The sequence below is a fragment of the Diabrotica virgifera genome, chromosome 5 (assembly GCF_917563875.1).
Source record: "Diabrotica virgifera virgifera chromosome 5, PGI_DIABVI_V3a".
Classification (NCBI taxonomy): domain Eukaryota; kingdom Metazoa; phylum Arthropoda; class Insecta; order Coleoptera; family Chrysomelidae; genus Diabrotica; species Diabrotica virgifera.
The window spans coordinates 89,270,001-89,295,189 of NC_065447.1; the positions used below are offsets into that span (position 1 = coordinate 89,270,001).

General features: G+C 31.0%; 4 long non-coding RNA genes across 5 annotated transcripts; 3 read left to right on the forward strand and 1 right to left on the reverse strand.

Moving 5' to 3' along the window:
- Positions 1–4,284: 4,284 nt before the first annotated feature.
- Positions 4,285–10,610, forward strand: LOC126884283 (uncharacterized). Its single transcript, XR_007697937.1, has 3 exons — positions 4,285–4,749; positions 5,314–5,467; positions 10,436–10,610. It is a non-coding gene; the product is annotated as an uncharacterized LOC126884283 (long non-coding RNA).
- Positions 6,040–9,018, forward strand: LOC126884284 (uncharacterized). Its single transcript, XR_007697938.1, has 3 exons — positions 6,040–7,111; positions 7,738–7,895; positions 8,838–9,018. It is a non-coding gene; the product is annotated as an uncharacterized LOC126884284 (long non-coding RNA).
- A 2,071-nt stretch (positions 10,611–12,681) lies between the features above and the next one.
- Positions 12,682–15,912, forward strand: LOC114331853 (uncharacterized). Of its 2 annotated transcripts, XR_007697935.1 has the most exons (5): positions 12,682–12,856; positions 12,931–13,961; positions 14,016–14,107; positions 14,211–14,366; positions 15,635–15,912. It is a non-coding gene; the product is annotated as an uncharacterized LOC114331853 (long non-coding RNA). The 2 variants fall into 2 exon arrangements; XR_007697934.1 differs by having other exon boundaries at positions 12,931–14,107.
- Positions 15,913–23,858: 7,946 nt separating this feature from the next.
- On the reverse strand, positions 23,859–24,854 carry LOC114344927 (uncharacterized). Its single transcript, XR_003654782.2, has 2 exons — positions 24,358–24,854; positions 23,859–24,301 (listed from the first exon to the last, which is right to left on the reverse strand). It is a non-coding gene; the product is annotated as an uncharacterized LOC114344927 (long non-coding RNA).
- Positions 24,855–25,189: the final 335 nt, after the last annotated feature.

A 25,189-nucleotide genomic window follows, 5' to 3' on the forward strand; every position in this document is an offset into this window, starting at 1 on the left:
TCGTTTGACATAGCCATATTCATAGAAATAATTCTATCCGTATTGATGGTATTATCAGAGAACAACAAACACATGGTGGTCTTCAGAGTGCTCCCAACCAACAGTACCTTATGCTGCTCCGTTTTCTTTTACTGTTTTAACCCTTATCCGGACAAGTTGGGCTCAATAGGCCCGAAACGCCATGTCTTTTATATGGAAGTAAAATGTCTTGCCTGGATAAGTATTAATGTGAGCTTTCTCGTTTCAAAATGTTTTATCGAATACAGCTTCAAGATAATATATTGCAACCATGCAAAATAATTATTTTTTCCCTTTATAGGATGCCAGCAACACCTTTGTAATGTAAGATTGCTTGGAAATGTGCTTCTGTATGAGCATCATAAAGGGATGTCTATTGCATTCCCAGTTTATCTTAAGAGTTAGTTGGTTGTGATCAAAGAATATTATTAAAAAATAGATTATATCTCCCTCTAGTTCTTTTTCATAGTTCCTATACTTATATTAAATTTGGAGTATGCCTAATTCCATGAAATGACAACAAATTATATGATTGTAAATAGATAGCAAACTTTGTATAATATATGAAAAAATTGTCCGAAAAATATGTTAGGCATTTTAATAATTCCGACACGTAGAACATGTCAGAGGATAGGAATTATATTGGTGGTAAATAGCAGTCTGATTTTTGCATGCTAACGAAAGAGTAGCAAATCAATTGGAAGTTCTGTCCTACACAATACATGAGACGTTTTCGTAGTCTGACATTCGAAACCTGTAACCTGTTTCACAATTAAAACTTCCCGTTCCAGTGTTTGTTTTAAATTAAAACATCAAAGTTTGTCCGACTAGACACCGTTAAGCTAATAACAAATTTTCAGCTTGCTATTAATAAACTTTCTTTTGGTATGCGGGATCCAGGCCTATTAACTATTTAACTCGAGCAGATTCCATTTTACCAGCGAATATAAATCTCATTCAAAATTCGGCATATCTAGATACCCTTCATTATCTTAATGAAATCTTACCAGAATAATAAACGTTTACTACCAGAACAAGAAAATTTTGATAATAAATTAAAGATTCGGTCAGCTGTAGAAAGGTTTGAACTAATAAAATGCAAATTTAGAGGATTAAAATTTGATACAGAAAATATTCGATTAACGAACATTGTGTCTTACACAATTTTATAATATAGAAGGAATGTTCTGGATAAATGCAATATTGAGTAGTTATGCTAAATAAAGAAATTAATAATATAACGATGGGTGAAGAAGAATGAAAAATTGGAAATAACTAATATTGAGTATTATTGTATAGGTACCTACCTACCTATATTAAATTTAATTTTATTGTAGGTAAATATTAATTACAAATAGTTGGTACCGTAATTTGGGGTAACTTGAGACACTTTTTAACTTAAACCTGAAATTTATTACATACCGAGAAAAAATTAATGTTCAAACACTATTTGAAAACATTAGTCGCAGAGATAACTATGATATGTTTATAGAATATTTCTGTTTATTTTGTCGTAAGTAGTTTTTTTAATTTTTTTTATGTCTGTCTCAAGTTACACACTAGAATGGGGTAACTTGAGACAGCCGTATAAATTCAACAAGTGACTCAAATTACGCCTTGATAGAGTAACTTGGGACACCGAAAATATAATTATAAAGTGTTTCGTTAAATTGAGACATTCAGAATATTTTTTTGGGTTAATAAAAAAGACAGAGAGCTCAAAGCTTTTATTTAAAAACAATTAATTACAGCAATTTTAGTTCGGGTACTGAAAAAATACCTCTATTATTTAGGGCTTTAGGCGGTTTAATACCACCTACAATGTCCTGCCAGCAATAATACAGTTCATCCTTAGGTTTGGGCAATTTCCAGTTTTCCCGTGAAGTCTTTGTCATTGCACTTATTATTGCGCCTTTTTTGCCAATCTTTTCAATTACCCCAGGATAAAAATTTGAGTCGTAACTAACTATGACAATGCATCCAACTTGTTTAATTATTGCCGTTATTTGCTGCAGATGATGTTTTTCCTGATAAGAGTAAATATTATCCTGGTCATTAGTTTTTTCAGTAATATTGTCTTCAATATTGTCAATCTGTTTTGCTTGAAATGAATCCCAGTCATCATCTGAACTGTCGTCAAATACAACCTCATTGCAACTGTCTTCGTCACTTTCACTAGACAAAATTACTTTACCTGTCTTTTGCCTTTTCTTACTGGATGATGGTTTTTCTTTATTTTTTTCCATTAATTGGCGTCTTTTCTTTTTTTCTGGCTTTGGTTTGTCTCCCAAATTTACTATATCCTCTTCACAGATTCCTCTACCAGCAGGAACATTCAATTTCTTTTTCTTTTGTTTTCTTAAACCATCTGTCTCTTTCCTTCTACATTCCTCTAAATATTCTTGAAATGTAGTTACCCAGGCAACGGTATTCTCACTTTCTTTGCCATCCTCTACTGCCTGTTTACTTGGAAGCCTCTTCAAGACCTCTCCTCGATTTAGTGGAATTAATCCTGCTCCTTTAAATCAACTTATTACGTTTTGTGAAAGATTTTTCTCTCCCATTGCCTCCAGATATTTTTTTAATAAACGAGGAAATGTATCTTTTGGCACAGTTCCACGATTTTTTGTTTTCCAAGAATCTAAAGTTTCACGCCACTTAATTTTAAGTGGGCGGAAAAATGCGACATCTAACGGCTGAGTAAGTCCAGTGCTATTTGGGGGAAGTAGGATGAAGATTATGTTGTTTTTTTTACATTCCTCTACTATTATATATGGGGATATATGGCTCGCCAAATTATCCCCAATCATTACTTTTTTCTCTTCTTTATCTTGCTTCGAGAAATAAGGCAAGGCAATTTTTCGAAACCAATCTTCGAATATCTCCAAAGTGAACCACCCACTCTTACTTCTATTATAAACTGTCCCCTTAGGGCCATGTTCGGTCCAGGTATTATAAAGATTCTCAGCATTGTATGTTACATATGGAGGGAGAAGTGTCCCGTCTCCGGCAGCGGCAAACATTACAGACGTACTTGACTTAGAAAAATCAATAATCCTTTCAGGATGTCGACACCCTCTTCTAACAACAACTTTTTTACGACCAGGATCGTCTGTCATATTTGTTTCATCATAATTAATGACAGAATGAGAAAGAACTCCCTCCATTGACTGATTTAACTTTTCAAAGTAAATATTTATGGCGTTATGGTCGACTTTGGCTCGAGATCTCTTTATGTTTTGGCACATTTTATTACTCAAAGTGTTCTGGTGATGCTTCAAGAAAGACATGACAAAATCTCTACCTGGCATGTTGTTTTTAAATCTATGTTCATTTCTTCCAGAACGGTCGAGGAATGCTTTGACAATGAGTCTAATATCGTATAGTGTGAGAGGAAAGCCCCAACCCCCAGCTGAACATAGACACATTACTAAAGCATTTTGGTCAACTTCATTTAAAACAAATGGTCTACCGACCTTTCCTGCGTTCTTTCCATTTATTGCTCTATTAATAGAACATCGTGGTATTCCAAATTTTTCTTCGGCTTTCCTCAAAGAAATCCCGGACCTAACAGCTTCCACTGCTTTATGAAGTTGCTCCTCCGAGAAATTTCGGTATTTTCTAGATCCCAAAATTCTTTTTTGGGTTCGAACCATACCTGAGCCTGAAACAATAATGAAAAAATGGTAAGTAGATAGGTAAGTAGGTAGGTAGGTAAGTAGGTAGGTTAGAAACTAGTTTTTACAGTATCTAATTTGTGGTGGGGTAACTTGAGACAGTTGTCTCAAGTTGACCAACCAAGGTCAGGCTGAGAATTCATATTTTATAGCAGCCATAAACTTCGCAACGCCGCAATGAAATTTACGGCACACCAATATTAATATTAGAGGTTACGTTTTCTACAACAATTGCTTGTTTTCGGATATTAGTCATAGAATTATTATATAAGTTATGTACTATATGAAATTTGGCAGTTTTAAAGTTGACGTTTATTAAAAAATTATCAACTTACCTTAGATAAGACAAAAGAATTTAATTACTAACGGTCAACAACCACACGTTTGCTACCTTTTGCTATCAAAACAACACTAACAATGTTAACCGGCATGCCAAATCGACGAAAAATAATAGTGTCTCCAAATTGTCTCAAGTAACCCCATCGTCTCAAGTTACCCCAAATTACGGTATGCAATCAATACCAATTTTTATAAGATTTGTGAATCAATCAAAAACTGGATTGTTGGAAAATAAATCAGGTAGGTACCTACTACCCTAACAACACACAACATTCCAGGAATGTACTACCAAAGTTCTATCAATATTTGAATGTCCTGGACATTTAGGGAACATTCGGTGAACATCTGATTAAATTATTCGTGGAATGTTACCATAAGACATTCTGTGAACATACTACCAATGTTCCTATATGTTCATTTTCAAATTCACGGCGCATGTATTTGTGCATGGTGCTTAGAGAGGGCATCACGTGACTAAAAACGACCAATGACCTCACTTCAGACTTCGGTGCTTCGGCCATCTTGACATGCATCTTGGCCTTGGCCACCTTGCCGTGCGTGATCGTTGTTTGTTTTTATTTGTGCTTTTTAAGAATATTTTTTAATTCGGATACTTTTATAATAACTTTAATAGTATTATTAATATAGTGCATAAAATCAGTTGGAGTAGCAGAAGCAATGTAGATAAAAAATCTGCAGGAATAATGTTTCAAAGGTTAGTATAATGCAAATATGTAAACAAAGGCATGCCCCTATTTCAGAAAATATCCATTTATTATTTTAATAATTGCGAATAAGCCACAAACTTGCTTATTCCTAACTAAAATAGTGAATAGAGATAATAACAAACGGATTATTTGTAAAATTAAAATTTTTTTTTTGTGTTTTTGCTAATGTATGCGTTTATAAACAGGATGGTAGATCACACACTATAATAGTACCAACTAATGAATACACAGTATGAATAGTATAGAGTTTAGTCGGTTCACTAAACTTAGTCTCAGACACAACTGGCTAGTGATTTTAGTAAATAATTTTGACAATTTGGTAAAATTGGCAAAAAAATAACTAAATAGTTAGTAATTTTGGCAAAAATGGCCAAAAACAAAAAAATTACCTACTAAAATCACTAGCCAGTTGTGGCTAGGGAAACGACTATACTAATAAACAATTTCTAAGCTGCTTTTTATAATATTTTGTGAGTTCATTAATCATATTTTTTATTTAAAACTAAAATTTGTTAATAATGCTCAGTAATGCATATATTTTGTATTTTTAGCTTTCCAGAAGATCCTGCAAAGAAGGCATGAAGTATTGATCAGATTTGTTAATAGAGCAGTATGTTCAAAACATTTTTTAGAAAAAGATATTGACAGAACTTCACTTTCAACCGTTTGAGAGACTGTGCTGTTCCAATAGCTTATATCACACAGGTAATATGCTTAACTCAATTAAGAATACAATTACAATATACAGTTGGAAAAATTAAAGAATAGGGCTTTTCATTTACAGTCATTTGTTTCGAGCTACTGTCATATATCGTATAATCCGTGTTGTATTAATATTATACACAGATTATATAACATATGACAGAAGCTCGAAACAAATGACAATCGATGAAAAGCAATATAGGGCTTTGTTCATTGTCATTTGTTTCGAGCTTCTGTCATGTGTCACATATATTAATATATCTACGTCATACGTCTTTGGTTTGTATCATTGATTATATCAATAACGTATGACGTAGATATATTAATATTATGTGACACATGACAGAAGCTCGAAACAAATGACTGAATGAAAAACCCTATAACCATGAACGATCACATCAATCACTTATTTTGTATAGGGCTTTTCATTCACAGTCATTTGTTTCGAGCTTCTGTCATGTGTCACACAATATTACTATATCTACGTCATAAGTTATTGGCATATACCAATGATACAAACCAAAGACGTATGACGTAGATATATTAATATTATGTGACACATGAGAGAAGCTCGAAACAAATGACAGTTGATGAAAAGCCCTATTTGCTGTCTTTTTCTATAAATCACAAACGTTTGTTACCTATAGAAAAAGATCATCATCATCATTGGCTCGACAGCCCTTTCTGGGTCTTGGCCTGTTCCAGGATTCTTCTCCACTCTGATCTGTTTCGTGCTTTTTTTTCTCCAGTTTTTTATTTTTAATGTTTTTATATCATTTTCTATTTGTTCTAAAATAGAAAAAGATAGCAAATACAAAATAAGTGATTGATGTGATCGTTCATGGGTATAGGCCCTAACAACACACAACATTCCAGGAATGTACTACCAAAGTTCTATCAATATTTGAATGTCCTGGACATTTAGGGAACATTCGGTGAACATCTGTTTAAATTATTCCTGGAATGTTACCATAAGACATTCTGTGAACATACTACCAATGTTCCTATATTTTAAGTTGCGAAATAATACATACGTGTAAGAGATACAACATTACTTATAACATACCAGACAAACTAAGTGACATTTTAGGCCTACAGTGCAATAATATGTCAAATTTAAAGAGTTTCCCAAGATTATAAACATACAAATGTAATAAAAATTATTGTTCGCGAATATTCAATTTGGAATGCGATTTTGTTAATAAAAAAAATACTTATAACTTATGCAAAACCCAAGAGAGGCATTTATATTTATTTCTTTTGCGTTCATTTTCAAATTCGCCGTGCATATATTTTTGTGCATGGCGCTTGAGAGGGCATCACGTGACTAAAAACGACCAACCAACGACCTCGCTTCGGCCATCTTGGCATCTTCATCTTGGCGACCTCTATGTTGGCGACCTTGCCTTGCCGTGGATTGTTTTTAGTTGTTTGTATTATTTGTGCTTTTTAAGAATATTTTTTTAATTCGGATACTTTTATAATAGCTTTAATAGTATTATTAACATAGTGCATAAAATGGTGTCCTGTTTTTAACGCAGTTGGAGTAGCAGAAACAAATGTAGATAAAAAAATCTGCAGGAATAACGTTTCAATTATGACAGAAGCTCAAAACAAATGACTGTGAATGAAAAGCCCTATTAAAAGGTTAGTATGCAAATATGTAAACGAAAGCATGCCCTGTATTTCAGAAAATAAATTAATACTATTAATACCCTATTCATAAAAAATCTTTTAAGTAACGTAGATATAACAAAGTGAATAAAAGGCATAAATCAGAAGAATTATTATTTTATTTTATAAGTTAATAATTGGTCATATCCATTTATTATTTTAATAATAATTGTGAATAAGCCACAAACTTCGCTTATTCCTAACTAAAATAGTAAATAGAGATAGGTAATAACAAAAGGATTTGTAAAACTAAAATAATTCTTTTTGCGTTTTTGCTAGTGTATGCGTTTATAAATAGGATGGTAGACCACACACTATAATATGCAGTACCAACTAATGAATACACAGAATATTATAGTCGATTTGCTAAACTCAGTCTCAGTACTAATTACTGTAATTTTGGCAAAATTGGCCAAAAACAAAAAAAATTACCTACTAAAATCACTAGCCAGTTGTGTCTGAGTTTGGGGAACCGACTATACTAATAAACAATTTCTAAGCTGTTTTATAATAATTTTGTGAGTTCATTAATCATATTTTTTATTTAAAACTAAAATTTGTTAATAATGCTTAGTAATGCATATATTTTGTATTTTTAGCTTTCCAGAAGATCCTGCGAAGAAGACATGAAGTATAGATCAGATTTGTTAATAGAGGAGTATGTTCAAAACACTTTTTAGAAAAAGATATTGACAGAACTTCACTTTCATCTGTTCGTTTGAGAGACTGTGCTGTTCCAATAGCTTATGTCACACAGGTATATGCATAACCTAATTAATAATACAGTCCGTACAATATAGATACTGTTGTAATTCATTATCTACATCGGAGATCTAAGTTGACATTGTTGCCCAACTACAAAAAATTTTTGAATTCATTTTAAGTCAAATATATCACATAATTATTGCGAAGTAGATTATACAACAAAACAGATTAATATTCAATGTAAATAAATAAAAACATCAGAAATCGAAAACAAGAATTAAGGTATAATCTTATGTTACAGTTATTAAGGTACCAAGGGTATTATAGGGATATACGTTGACCGAAAGCGTTATTATTATAATACCTGTGGTGCCTTCAACGTTTAATGCCTGACTAAATTATTCTTTATATGCGAAAAATTTGAATGAATTTTGAATTGATTAGTTTTTAAATAAGTACATTTACCAGTAACAGTAGTAACGTAATTGTGGTAACCATAGTTTTACTTAGGTTGATATTTGTCAACTTGACAGTATCTAAGTCGTTATTTAAATTTAATGCCCAAGGGCGTTATATCGTACTTAACAGACTTCGAAATGTCATTATTTGTCAAATAATGTACCAGTAGGACATTAAAGTAAATAATAAAAACAATAAATATAATGAATACTAAATACTTATTTGTTTGTGAAAAATCTATTTCTTTGTGGCTTTTTTGTAATTAATTATTCTAATGGGGAAATAAGCCACAATTTACTTGAAAAAATAATTTTATTAAGGTTTCTACTTCCACATCGGATGTCGTTGTCAAAATACAAAATGTTCATTATTATTATTTTATTTATTAAATATTATTTATTATTTATTTAAATATTATTTAATATTTATTTTTTTATTATTATTATTTATGCATATTATTACCTGTAAATAATATTTCTTCTGATTGTTAATTGTAAAGGATAGAAAAATTACCTTTTATTTTATTTTCTTTTAGAATCAGCTGAGAGAAGTGGTCTACAAAAAACCAGAAAGGAAACGGAATATGTGGTTACGAAAAGCAAAAGAAAGGTTTACAAAGCAAATGTAACACATTTTTTTATAATATTTAGGAATGTCAGCAAATTACATTAAAAAATGTATGTAAAGATTTTTTGCAATAAAAATGTTTATATTTATCAAGGATGTATTATTTGGTATGGCCATATATCGTCAGTGATGTGACAGTACCTCCTATCTGTTTTTTTCAAGAGATTTGTAAGATAGACTAAAAACTTGTTTCGGCCACCTCCTGTTTTCATATATTTTTTGACTTGTTTTGCAGTAAATTCAACTATCTATTTACTACAAAAAAAGTCAGAATACGTACGAAACCAGAAAGTGACCTTAAAAAATGTTTTTCGTCTCCTGCAAACCTCATAAAAAAACATATAGGAGGTATTGTCACATTACTGACGATATATTTCAGTGAATGTCTAAAAAATATACTGTGAATGTTCAAAGAACGTTCGTAGACATTCATGGAATGTTCTAACAAGACATTCAGTCTAAAAATATACTGTGAATGTCCAAAGAACATTCATGGAATGTTCCAACAAGACATTCAGTCTAAAAAATAGACTGTGAATGTCCAAAGAACATTCGTAGACATTCATGGAATGTTCCAACAGAACATTCTAAGAATATTTAAAATGCTGACACAGCACTTTCCTGGTACTTTCCAGGGACATTCGTGTGCATTTGGGGACATTCCAGGAATGTTTTCAATGTCCTGTGTGTACATTCTAGGAACATTCATGGAATGTTTTGTGTTATTAGGGGGGCTTTTCATTCACAGTCATTTGTTTCGAGCTTTTGTCATGTGTCACATAATATTAATATATCTACGACATACGTTATTGGTATATACAATAATAGATACAAACCAAAGACATATGACGTAGATATATTAATATTATGTGACACATGACAGAAGCTCGAAACAAATGACAATTGATGAAAAGCCCTATTCTTTCATTTTTCCAACTGTAGATACCGTTGTTCTTCATCATCTACATCAGAGATCTAAGTTGACATTGTTGCCCAATTACAAAAAATTTTTGAATTCATTTTAAGTCTAATATATCACATAATTATTGCGAAGTAGATTATACAAGAAAACAGATTAATATTGAATGCAAATAAATAAAAACATCAGAAATAGAAAACAAGAATTAAGTTATAATCTTAAGTTAAAGTAAATAATAAAAACAATAAATATAATAAAACAAAATACTTATTAGTTTGTGAAAAAGCTATTTCTTTGTGGCATTTTTGTAATTATTGTAACTATTTTAATGGGGAAATAAGCCAGAATTTACTTGAAAAAATAACTTTATTATGGTTTCTACTTCCACATCGGACGTCGTTGTCAAAATACAAAATGTTTTATTATTTTCTTTATTAAATATTATTTATTATTTATTTAAATATTATTTAATTTATTATTTATTTTATTATTATTATTATTATATGCATATTATTACCTGTAAATATTTCTTCTGATTGTTAATTGTAAAGGATAAAAAAATTACCATTTATTTTATTTTCTTTTAGAATCAGCTGAGAGAAGTGGTCTACAAAAAACCAGGAAGGAAATGGAATATGTGGCTATGAAAGGCAAAAGAAAGGTTTACAAAGCAAATGTGACAAATTTTTTTATAGGAATATCAGTAAATTACATTAAAAAAATGTATGAAAAGATTTTTTGCAATAAAAATGTTTATATTTATCAAGGATGCATTATTTGGTATGGCCACATATCGTCAGTGATGTGACAATACCTCCTATCTGTTTTTTCATGAGATTTGTAAGATAGACTAAAAACTTGTTTGGGCCACCTCCTGTTTTCATATATTTTTTGACTTGTTTTGCAGTAAATTTAACTATCTATTTACTACAAAACAAGCCAGAACTTACGTATGCAAACAGGAGGTGACCTTAAAAAATGTTTTTCGTCTCCTGCGAACCTCATGAAAAAAGATATAGGAGGTATTGTCACAGCACTGACGATATATTTCAGAGAATGCCTAAAAAATATACTGTGAATGTTCAAAGAACGTTCGTAGACATTCATGGAATGTTCCAACAAGACATTTAGTCTAAAAAATATACTGTGAATGTCCAAAGAACATTCATGGAATGTTCCAACATTCATGGAATGTCCCAACAAGACATTCAGTCTAAAAAATATACTGTGAATGTCCAAAGAACATTCATGGAATGTTCCAACAAGACATTCAGTCTAAAACATATACTGTGAATGTCCAAAGAACATTCGTAGACATTCATGGAATGTTCCAACAGAACATTCTAAGAATATTTAAAATGCTGACACAGCACATTCCAGGGACTTTCCAGGGACATTAGTGTGCATTTGGGGACATTCCAGGAATGTTTGGAATGTCCTGTGAGTACATTCTAGGAACATTCATGGAATGTTTTGTGTTATTAGGGTACAGATATTGTGTTAATATTTCTAACAACTATATACCTAAATAAAAAAAAAACACAAATATTTCTTTACTTAATTTAGATAATAACTATATATACATATTAATAATACTAAAATAAGAACTACAAATATTTACAATAAATTACATACAATAATTATTGTATTTATATTCAATTTTAATTAAATTGTCCATTTTGCTTTGAACTTAATTTTAAAGTTGGCGGGATTCAGTTATCACAGCACAATAAATTTAAGGCTGAATAAAATGGCGAGCGCTTCCAATCCGATTAATTCAGCGCACCGTTCACTAGTAAAAGAGCTTCCAATCCGATTGCAAGCCGATTCCAAGCTCTCTGTCTGATGAACGCGACCTTATATACCAATGACGTGTGACGTAGATATATTAATATTATGTGACACATGACAAAAGCTCGAAACAAATTGACCACAAACCATACATACTCATAGACGTTTCACGTAAATTGTCAAGGTCAAGACAGCAAATTAGTTACCATTCCAATCCAGAGATGTCGCTGTCAGTCAATTCTCTTGTCATATTTAACAACTGACAGTTGACAATTAAATTAATTTGTTATTTACTTTTTATTTTACAGTTTGTGGCTTAATTATTTTATTATAATGGTGTTACGTTTTTAATTAGATTTAATCACAATTTTAATAAGTGTATTAACCTCCTCTCCATTTTTATGAGTAGAATTTTTAGTTTACATTGATCATCCCGTGTTGTGTTTCTCCACATTAAAAAAAAACAATATAATAGATCCTGAAACAGTTTATTCCAATAGACAAGTGTGTCATCAACATTACGGACCTACAAATTTTTGGAAGTTTGTAAAAGATTATAAGGTAATATTTATCTAAACAATCATCCTATGTACAAGATTCTTTCAAAAATTTTGATTCAACTCGATACACATCAGTGCTTTCACGTGACACATAGCAGTAGTGTTTAGCATTTTGAAAACAAATTGGAATCTTTGAAGTTTTCAGTAAAATATGGAATAAAACATTGAATTGTCTTTCTGTTGTTTTAATTTCCTGCGAAATTTCATCAAAAATCCCGCAAAATTTATAATTGGAAATTCTCACGTAACTAAAATTTGTCAATTTAGTTCCCATTCCAATCAAGAGATGGCGTTAATTCGATCCGAAAGATTAACATGGTCGTGAAACGTCTATAAGTATGTATGGTTTGTGAAATTGACTGTGAATGAAAAGCCCTATACAAGGTTCATAGATAGGGGTTAGGTTATCTCATAACTATGTGGGCGGAAGCGAGAGGGAGGGGAATGCCTACGTCACTCGTACGACAAAGTCAAGTTTGACAGTTGTATGTGGTTATATTTCTGCATATTTTTGTGGAATTTTCTTATAATATCGTTTATTTGTTTAATATTTGTTGAGTTTTTAAGCATATAAGGACTATATTACTATAATTACTTATTTGGGTCCTATACAAAGGCAGTAATGACTTGTGAAGTGTGTTTTCGTAACCGTGTAAGGTTAGTTTAACAATTATAATATTACACATAATAATATGTAGTTTGGTATGTTATAATAATAAAACATTTTTTAGATGAGTGGTGGTAACATTTGTAGCATAGCTATATGTAAAAGCAACTCCAAAATTCCTGAACCAGATGGAAACAAAATAATGTTTTTGGACATTTCCCAAATACCTTAAATTATCAAACAATAATGGATAATAAAATGTTACAAGATAAATGGGCCTCTGAACATAAGAAAATAGGTAGCAAACATTTCCTCGTGTCTGAATATGTTAATATTATGTTACGTCTTTTTTATATTTTAACCTAATAATAAATTATTTATATTATTCGTTCTTTTGTTGTTGCATACCACCAAAAATGATAAAAGTGCTGCACATTCCACGAAAAACATAATAAGTAAGTACCTACATATTAGTATTTTTGATTTTAAACTTTTTCTTCTATTTTTTTGGATTTTTGTGCTAATTAAATTGTTTTCTCCATTTAAAACACACATAATAAGTGTTAAATGAATTCTAGTTTTTTGTTAGCAGACTATTGATTTTTAAGGGAAAAATTGATATAATTACCAATATAAGAACCACTTAAATATACCTATACCCAAGAAAATCTCAAAATATATTGCAAAACCTAAGTTTTTGAACCTTTTATTAGCATTGACTCTTATGACAATTTTAAAATTGTCGTACGGATGACGTATTCCCGCCTTTAAAAAGCCAGCCTTTGATTGGTCTACAGTTATGAGACAACCTACGCCCTAATCTATTAACCTTGAGCCCTATAGGGCTTTTCATTCACAGTCACAGTCATTTGTTTCGAGCTTCTGTCATGTGTCACATAATATTAATATATCTACGTCATACGTTAGTTATTGGTATTTTACTTAGACCCGTTTGCCATTATACTAATTTCAGTACTAAAAATATTGGTTAGTTGCGCGAGTCGATTTAGGCCCGGTCTTTTCACCTCCGAATAAATATGCTCTTATCTGGCAGTTAGCTATCTGGAGTATAAATATTTATTCGCCAGATAAAATGTACCCGTCTTTTCACGTCAATTTATGTTCCAGTTAGTTATCCGGTAGATAAGCTTAAAAGTAAGTTTGGATTCCGAACACACCTGACTTTTATGTTTATTTTTATAATTTCAGCTTTAACTTAACCTAACATAATTAGATTCGAAGTATTTCAAAGATGATTTTATCGATTTTATTTCCATTTTGGAAGAAGGAATGAAGGAAATGTAAGTAAATCAAAGAATTACAACTTAAAAAAATAGGTATACAAAGTCAATAAGGTTTAGAAATACATTTCCATATTTTAATCAGACAACAATATTGTTTTAGAAGGAAAACATTGATTATGCTGAAATAGTTTACTGGAGAGCTTGAACAAGAGGTAAATCCATTTTAAATTAGAGGAAAACTGTTGATTTGTATGTAAAATAGAAGACAAAGACAAGTTTAAATAAAGACAAGCTAGCTAATGAAACAGATGCAGTGGTAATTTTGTTTACATAATTATATATGTACATATTATATGATTATTAATATTAGGTTTGTTCTAGCAAACAGTCAAACTAGTCAGAAACCGTCAGCAATTAGTTGCTCAGTGAGACAACATAATACAGTCACCAGTGCTATCCCCTATCTACTCGCGCTGGTCGACTATTCGCTGATGGTTTCAAACCGTTTGAAACTGATGCTAGAACAAACCTAATTACTGTTCAATGATGTAAAAATTTGTTAATGTGGGGAAAACTTTTATTTAAATTCAATACTATATTTCTGTAAATATCATGCAATATGGCAAAACTTGATGTTACGTCTGATTTTAGCCATAATGAGATTATTTGCTTGATATGCTATTTAGTAACATTTCTTCAAGTTGGTATAGTTTGGTATGTGTATGATGAAGGTAAAACCCCCTTTGTCCCACATGTCCCCTTTTAACTTACAGTAGAACCCTAATTATCCGTGCTATGATTTTCTATTACTCAAGTTGCATTTTTGAGGTTTTATCAACATAGCGTCATTGTAAATCACTTAACGGAAACTCTATATGACGAAAGAGAGACTCATAATGAAAGATTTATTTTTTCTGTTATCTTTTTATGGTAGGTACGTACTTATTATACATAAGAAATACATGTTCGGATTATCAGTGCCACCTTCGGTCCCGAGGAGCACGGATAATCTGGATTCTACTGTATTAGGTAGGCCAGAACTTGATATATTACTTGATTTCTTATGTTGATTACTTTTCGTTTTTGGGTTGACAAAACATGATTTAAACTTTCAAAATGCCCTCCTGAAAAATTAGGCTAGATGGACATATCAATCATTGTCAAAACGCTACAGATTCATAATCCATCCAACTGGTATATTGAATAGTAAACTAGGGATAAACCAACTATGTATATCAAAACACAATATTTTAAAGATTGGATAATTTACATGGTAAATTGAAGAATCCCAATAACAAGAATAAAACCTAATTTTAATATTTGTTATGGGTCATTCCACGAACATACGCCTGTTTTGGATTACTTCGACAACGAATATTTTACGTTGCAAAATAAGAAGAACAAAAGTAAATTGCAAATTACATTGTTATTTATTGGAATAATTATTAGTGCCATTTACTTTCGTACTTCTTAGGTTGCACAGTAAAATATTCGTTGTCGAAATAATCCAAAACAGGCGTATGTTCGTGGAATGGCCCATAGTAGATATCTTTCACTTTTCTAAATAAAAAAAATTGGTTACAGATATGACAAACACCTAGAAGATGGAATCCTGTGTTCTCAAAGAAAAAGCTAGTTCCAGAAATAAGCTACCAATAATAAACTAGAGAATGTATTACAAGAAAGAACAACGCTAATACCCAACATAGCTCAATTGCTTCAGATAGAAAAAGAGGAGGAAAGGGTAGAACACAAGCGTGCCAGAGAAAATTAAAGGGCAGAAGAGACACAAAAATTCATTGATTTATTAAATTTAATAATTAAATTATACAAAGGACAATTAAATAAAGAATAAAAAATTATACATGTATATTAATGCTCCTTCTATTTCCCCATAAAGCTTGTTACTGACCAGGAGGTATACTATAATAGATATATTACATCTCATATTGCTCACTATAATAATGAGTGAGCCTGCATAAACGGAACCATAATATACATTAGGTATAGTTCCGTGTATGCAGCCTCACTCATTACTATAGTGAGTGATATGAGATATATTTTAGTATAGTTCCCCGTGCGTGACAAGCTTAACACAAAAATTTTTATAAGGTTATCAAACATCATAACTTCAGTAAATTCAATAATTTAGCTTATTCCTGGTCTATACTTAGCAATTCATTTTCAAAATTGTCTTCATTTTCATCTCTCTCTATGTTATAAATATATTGCTTCAGTGTAGGACAACTGAATACAAAAAGGGATGTATTTGCGGACTCATTAAAAAAGTAACAACCCATTGCTATGATCTGAATTTAAACAGCAATAATACAGAATTACTTATATTTGGCACAAAAAAATATTAGTAAGAAGGTACCTATTTAAAACATATCCGGGGAGTATTACGAAATTCTCAGAATATAAAATCAGTCTTCCTATATTCTATTTTTTTTAGAATTTCATGATACACCCAGTATGTTTTGGATACTTAACAGCAGCTTTTTTTTCAAGGTAGGTATCATCTACTGTTTCTGAGAACCATGTGCATACATAATTCTAGTTACTACCTACATATATCAATACCTTTCATTTTGGAATCGTAAAATATTTGGCAATTCAAAGAAATGATGGGATAAGAAACTATTCTATTTTTATTTTTTACAACTTGTTTTCCTTTGTAAATGAATATAGTTGGGTAGGTATACAATAATACATACCTATTATAATTTTTTCAAATTATAACCCATCTTTAATTTAATATCTAATAACTCTGCTTAAAAAATTACAGTAGGTAGGTATGTATAAAAACAAAATAACATAAAATTTGTGATTGAGAATTTTTAGAAAGAACAAAATTTTACTTTTGCAATAAATTCAATCAGACCCTCAAGATTTTAGGTTATATTTTTAGTTTCCTGGTAATCAGAAACCATGAAATATACGAAAATCAAAGTTTATCTGCCAGATAACTTCTTATTCGGTACTTTATTCGGCAGTTAAATATTTGATATTTAACGTCAATTTATCTGCCGGATAACTTTATTCCAGAGTGAAAAGACGCTACTTTTTTTATCTGTCAGATAAACTTCCCGTTAACTATTTATCCGGAGGTGAAAAGACCGGGCCTTAGTATGAAAAAGTCAGTTTGTGCCAAGTTTGTGTTTGCAACTATCCGAATTGTAATCAGCATATAGGCATGCGCTCTACCTACTAAATTTACATGAGCTTTACTCAAGGTTCATAGATAGGAGCTTTACTAATTGAGATTGCAAGTTGCAAGCCATTAACTTATTAACAATAAAAGATGGGAAGAAGTATTTTTGCAAAACTGGCAAACTTGGCTTTTATTTCTGCTATTAGAGATATATCCACACCTAGTTTGGCTAATTCTGCCTTTATTTCTTCCAAAACTTTAATTCGTGCGTTCCTATTCTATAGAGAGGGTGCTTTGGCACATACAAACATTGATCATTGATTCGATTTGTAAAACTCTATTAATGTTTCAATCTGCCTTTTTCTCCACATGTTGAAATCACTATTATTATGTACCTATAAAAAAAACAAAAGTACCTAATATACAATAGTAGTGTTCGCGCAGTACAAATCGAGCATACCCAGAGTAAGTTCGGGATTAGTTTCCAATGCGCAGGCGTCAACGTAAACTTATCCTGGACATGCTCAGGATTTTTCGCTCCGCGAACAATTTTCGGATTCGCAATGTAATGACGGGTTGCATACATTAAGGTTAGAGAAAGAAGATTTTTGTTGTCTCTTTCTTATTTCGAAATAAATGTCAAAAAAATGCAAATGCAACAAATTTGTATGTCAACAAAGAGAAAAAGAAAAGAGAATAAAGGCAACAGGCAAATGATTAACTTTCTATTCAATAATTCAATGCCTTTCTTAGAAGGTAGAAATTTGATTAGAGTCTTTCTTTATTATTTCCACAATATAATGTGGTTATTTCCACTCTGAAATCCAGCTTACATTTTTGTAGAGAGTAAAAGATTGTTGATATGTAGATATAAAAATTACCTTTAACTTCATGAGGGTTGAACATTATCTGAAGGAAGGAATAATTTAGTAAAACAATCATTTCCAATTTTGATATCTATGTATTGAATTTAATGGGTTGTGGCATTGTGTTGTGGTTTATTACACCACAAAAATAATGAAATATAACAAGACACAAGAAATAGTTTCAGAATAAGTTTGATGTATTGTTTATGTTTCATTATATTCAATAAGAGACTAATTTAACTCATAAATTAAACTGAAAAATAAACCACAAGAATATGTAGGTACTTATAAGCTCATTTAGATAGAAGAAATTAAGTAAAAACAGAGTACAATTTATTGTAATACATACTACCGTAATAGATAATTATCGAATATCGAATGAAAATAATACTTGAAAAGGTACCTACTTATTTATAAACATACGAAATGGAAAACATTGACAAAAACAACTAAAAAAGCTTTAATATAAAAAATATTAAAATTTGTTTGAAGAATATTTAAATGACACAACACTTTACATAATTTCAAAACTTTAAAAACCAGAATCTACATCTACAAGTTGTTTAACAAAACAATATTTTAGGTTAAGAATTGGAAGGAGTAAGAACAGAATGTCAAGAAATTCTTCCCAAATATTTTGTGCGCCTGTGCGAACTTAAAATCCGAAACAAAATCCTCGAACGTCGAGAGCGTACCCCGGGCATGTTCAGGATCTTTTTTCTGTACTGCGCGAACACCGAATTAAAAATCCGGAGGGTGTTCAGAGGGAAAGATTTGGACTCCGCGAACGCCCAATTTTGTAATGCGCAGGCGTTCTCCCTCTGGGTATACCCAGGACGTACTGCGCGATCAAAGCTAATACAACCTCACTTTTTAATATTGTGTCAATTTCAGTACAAGAAATTAGAACATGTTTTAATTTTTAGTACTAAATCGGCGCGCGCATCTAATTTGTAGATACAATATTTTTAGTACTAATTTCAGTACTAAATTTAGCATAGTGGCAAGCGGACCTTAGAATATAAAAGAACAGGAAGGAGTCTGTCATATTGTCATATATCAACAACACCTTAAATTTCTAGCGGAACTGGCCATCTTGAACGTCTGTGGATGACTCATAAGTTTTTGTCAACGAGGTAGAAGGTGTTTGTGTATTGGATCAGCTGTGTGTATAGGCGTACCATCTGGTAAAGCTCCTGTATATTCAATCAATTAACTGAAGTTATTAGTATAATAAAATGTTATTTAACTGACTTTTCAACAAAATATTATATTAATACGTATTTTCTCTTGATCTATAGCTGTTTCTTTAACATCAAAGATGTAATAAAATCGTTAAGAATTTATTTTCTTCCCTCTTTCAAAGGTACGTCACTGGAGATAGAAAGCAAATCTGACAGTTGATCGCCATTTGCAACCTCCTTCCTGGCTCGGAGTCATTTCGCATTGTACTCCTTCCTAATTTATTTTATATTCTAAGGTATTTTACAAATGATACAAAAAACCAAAAACGTATGACGTGATAATATTAATATTATGTGACACATGACAGAAGCTCGAAACAAATGACAATCGATGAAAAGCCCTATACGCTCTGAGCTTCGCTGGTGTCGCTCCTAGCGGTTACTAATTCAACTTTCACCGGTAATTTTTAAATTTATTATTTAAGGCTATGGGTACATAATTCGCAAATATTTTACGTGTATCCCTACTTTTTCTGTCTTTACACGGCAAATTACGTGTAATAAAATTCACACTGGTATGGATATGTAAACCTTAGAATATAAAAGAACAGGAAGGAGTCTGTCATATATCAACAACACCTTAAATTTCTAGCGGAACTGGCCATCTTGAACGTCTGTGGATGACTCATAAGTTTTTGTCAACGAGGTAGAAGGTGTTTGTGTATTGGATCAGCTGTGTGCATAGGCGTACCATCTGGTAAAGCTCCTGTATATGCAATCAATTAACTGAAGTTATTAGTATAATAAAATGTTATTTAACTGACTTTTCAACAAAATATTATATTAATACGTATTTTCTCTTGATCTATAGCTGTTTCTTTAACATCAAAGATGTAATAAAATCGTTAAGAATTTATTTTCTTCCCTCTTTCAAAGGTACGTCACTGGAGATAGAAAGCAAATCTGACAGTTGATCGCCATTTGCAACCTCCTTCCTGGCTCGGAGTCATTTCGCATTGTACTCCTTCCTAGTTTATTTTATATTCAAGATGTAAACATTACTAGAATGTCATTCTACTTGAAAATGTCATCATTAATTTAAAGAGATGGGTTTTGAATGTTCTTGGATAACTGTTATTTTTATAATTGCAAATTATAAGTTATAAGTTATAGTTAGTGATAAGTTATCCAATTACGTGGCTAAAGGTTCTAGTTCTAAACCAAGGCCAGAATCAGAGAAAAAAAATAATAATTGCAAATTATTAATTCAGTTAATAAATGTGATAATTTTTTCACTAACTATGTATTCAGTGATTGTAATAATTTATTTGTACAACAAAGACTAATACTCAATCGAAAAAAGAGAAAAAGTGTTAAAGTGATTTTTTAATAATATATTGTTATGGAACGCTTACAATTTTGAACATCTTTAACAACAAAATACTTGGATCACAGAATATATTATCCTGATGTATTCTCTGCTTGGATCTTCCACAAATAATACACAATAAATAACTTTTTATTAAGTTCACGTCTTAAATCAATTATTTATCAAATACATTATATATCAATAATATTTAATCAATAACTCAACATATTCCCGATGCAATGTCAAATATTTAAAATTCTCACTGGTTGCCAGTGTCTGACTGACAATATATGCTGACAATATTATATTCGGCAGAGTGCGTTGTAAGACAAAGATAGATTTGGAAAATATTACCACGGCATTGTGTTTATTTTTTTCGAATCCTGAAAAAACCAATAAATATTTTTGAAAAATTTAAACGCAGAATGAAAGACTAAATTATTACCGAGGGCCGAAAGTCCCTTAGAATAAATAAAAAGTTTATTTTGAATGATATATTTGAAATTAAAAATCACACCAAATTTTCTCTTAGCTTTTCACCCCTGTAGCTTATTAAAATAAACGTTATAGAAGTTCTCAGGGACTTTCGGCCCTCGCTAATAACGTGATCTTTCATTCTGCGTTTACATTTTTCAAAAATACTTATTAGTTTTCTCAGGATTCGAAAAAAATGAATCCCCATTTGAATAGCATTGCAGCCGAAAATACGTACCGATCCTCTTAATTGTTATCGTTTAATATTTACAACGCTAAAAAGTAATTAAATTGTAATAGATTTTTTTAAGATTTTGCTAATCATTTTGACGTTCTATTAATGAAATATTGGTTGCGTTCATCAAACAGAGAGCTTGGAATCGGATTGCAATCGGATTGGAAGCTCTTTTACTAGTGAACGGTGCGCTGAATTAATCGGATTGGAAGCGCTCGCCATTTTATTCAGCCTTAAATTTGTTATTGTGCTGTGATAGCTGAATCCCGCCAACTTTAAAATTAAGTTCAAAGTAAAATGGATAATTTAATTAAAATTGAATATAAATACAATAATTATTGTATGTAATTTATTGTAAATATTTGTAGTTCTTATTTTAGTATTATTAATATGTATCCTATATATAGTTATTATCTAAATTAAGTTAGAAATATTTGTGTTTTTTTATTTATATAGTTACTAGAAATATTAACACAATATCTGTATAGTAGGTACCTACCTCATTTATTTTCCAACAATCCAGTTTTTGATTGATTCACAAATCTTATAAAAATTGGTATTGATTGCATACCAACTATTTGTAATTAATATTTATCTACAATAAAATTAAATTTAATATAGGTAGGTAGGTACCTATACAATAATACTCCATATTAGTTATTTTCAATAATATTTCCAATTTTTTATTCTTCTTCACCCACCGTTATGTTATTAATTTCTTTATTTAGCATACCTACTCAATATTGCATTTATCCAGAACATTATTGCCTTCTATATTATAAAATTGTGTAAAACACAATGTTCGTTAATCAAATATTTTCTGTATCAAATTTTAATCCTCTAAATTTGCATTTTATTAGTTCAAACCTTTCTACAGCTGACCGAATCTTTAATTTATTATCAAAATTTTCTTGTTCTTGTAGTAAACGTTTATTATTCTGGTAAGATTTCATTAAGTTAAGTATCTAGATATGCCGAATTTTGAATGAGATTTATATTCGCTGGTAAAATGGAATCTGCTCGAGTTAAATAGTTAATAGGCCTGGATCCTGCATACCAAAAGAAAGTTTATTAATAGCAAGCTGAAAATTTGTTATTAGCTTAACGGTGTCTAGTCGGACAAACTTTGATGTTTTAATTTAAAACAAACACTGGAACGGGAAGTTTTAATTGTTGAACAGGTTACAGGTTTCGAACGTCAGACTACAAAAACGTCTCATGTGTTGTGTCAGACAGAACTTCCTATTGATTTGCTACTCTTTCATTAGCATGCAAAATTAGACTGCTATTTATCACCAATATAATTCCTATCCTCTGACATGTTCTACGTGTCGGAATTATTAAAATGCCCAACATAGAGAGAGACATACTTTATTGATACAATGTACCAAAAGGCCATCGACCAAAGTCTTTCAGCCAACTGCCCAACATATTTTTCGGACAAAAATTTTTTCATATATTATAATATACAAAGTTTGCTATTGAATAAACTTAAAAACAACCTGCTAGTTTTCACAATCATAAACTTGTCAGGATGGCACGTTCCACAATTAAAGGCTTCCCCTGTTCCAGTGTTTCTATACATCAAAGTGTGTCCAACTAGACACCGTTAAGCTATTAACAAATTTGAGCTTGCTATTAATCAACTTTTTTTTGGTATGCGGGATCCAGGCCTAGGTACGAAATTTTTAAAAGTAGACGTTTTAAAAAAAATTTAATTATACAGTTTAAACAGCTTTTTCAAAACTATTTACAATCATATTATTTGTTGTCATTTCATGGAATTAGGCATAATCCAAATTTAATATAAGTACTATGAAAAAAGAACTAGAGGGAGATATAATCTATTTTTTAATACGATTCTTTGATCACAACCAACTAACTCTTGAGATAAACTGGGAATGCAGTAGACATCCCTTTATGATGCTCATACAGAAGCACATTTCCAAGCAATCTCACATTACAAAGTTGTTGCTGGCATCCTATAAAGGGAAAAAATAATTATTTTGCATGGTTACATTATCTTGAAGCTGTATTCGATAAAAAATTCTGAAACGAGAAAGCTCACTTTAATACTTATCCGGGCAAGACATTTTACTTCCATATAAAAGACATGGCATTTCGGGCCTATTGAGCCCCACTTGCCCGGATAAGGGTTAAAACAGTAAAAGAAAACGCAGCAGCATAAGGTACTGTTGGTTGGGAGCACTCTGAAGACCACCATGTGTTCGTTGTTCTCTGATAATACCATCAATACAGATAGAATTATTTCTACGAGTATGGCTATGTCAAACGAAATAAGGATTGAGAGACCTTTTAGATGCTCTCAGTGAAACAAATGCAATTTTAGAGCCACAACCAAATACTAGGAACGCTAAGGAAGAAATTCCTCTTATTAAAAAAAGAATGGAGGGACAATTCTTGTTAACAAATTCTGCTTAACAATGGAGGAGGAAGATATATGAAAGGTTGTGTTAAGTACAATACATTTAGTTTTTATCTAAGCATGAAAATAAATATTATGACCACATTTGTACTACATTTATTTTCAAACAAACCAGTTTTTTATTGATTCACAAAAAATTTTTATTGATTACGATTTACAATTAACCCATTCGCAGATACGACTAATATGCATGTACTTACAAAGGGAAATTACTGTCTGCATATGAAGATGTGTCCACAAATGTGTTAATACAATATTTACAATAAAATTATATTATAGAATATTTACAATAAAATTAAACTCAATATACACATTGATATTCAAGATTAGTTATTTCCAATTTTTTGTAATTCTATATTATTTGGGTGAAAATCTTATGTCCAGAGCTCTTTGGCAAACCAAACGTATCCCCAGCAACAAATTCTCTGGTTTACTTAGCATCCACATCACAAACATTAATTTTTTCCAATAGAATTATTCTGTTTTCAAATTGGTGGATATGACCAATACAATTAAATAGTTCCTGGAAATATAACAATATAATATACATGATGTTATTAATTTGTTATACAATTTTACCTGGAAAGTAGTTCTGGACATACGAAAATGTTCTCTAAATTGGATATTGAATTATGGTTTATATATATTTAATTTCATCTCATCCTTCTGGAATAATTGTGAGGCAGGTACATCTGCTAAATGTATAACGGCATTTGCTAATTTCGTCCCCAAACAAAAATTCTTCAAGAATATTATCCATTTTAGCTTAGACACAGTTTCAGTTTTATTTAAAAACAAAACTGTCTAGGTTATAAATTATATAAACAAAGAATAAAAAAATAAACAAATGGAACACAGAACACTCTCAATCGAATGTCAAACGTCAGTCGTTCACTAGTAAAAAAACTGTCAGCGTTTCAGCGCAAATTAATCGGATTGCACTCGGATTATTCTGGTGAACGCGACCATTAATTTCTTACTTCGGATACTTTCACAATTATCATGTAGATGGCGCCAAGATTAATTTATAAGTACATATTACAGAACATTAAAAAACGCAAATTCAGTATTTAAAACGTAAGTATATTTAAGGTAATAATATATACCACAGCTTTGATCAACTAATATTTTTTATAATTAATGTTTTTAATTTTAATTTTAAATTAATCACTTTGACATTTATGTCAAATTTCCGGTAAACGTTTACAGACTTGTCACTACTGGCGCTCACGAATTTATAAATATCCCCTCTACGTACGAGCTCACAGCGGATATTCCCAATCTATGGGTGCATTCAGCAGACGCAATCGCTAACTAATCGATTAGTGCTTTTCTGCTGAATGCCACATAAATTGTGGCATTCAGCATGTAAATCACAAATCGATTACTAATCGATTAGTTAGCGATTGTA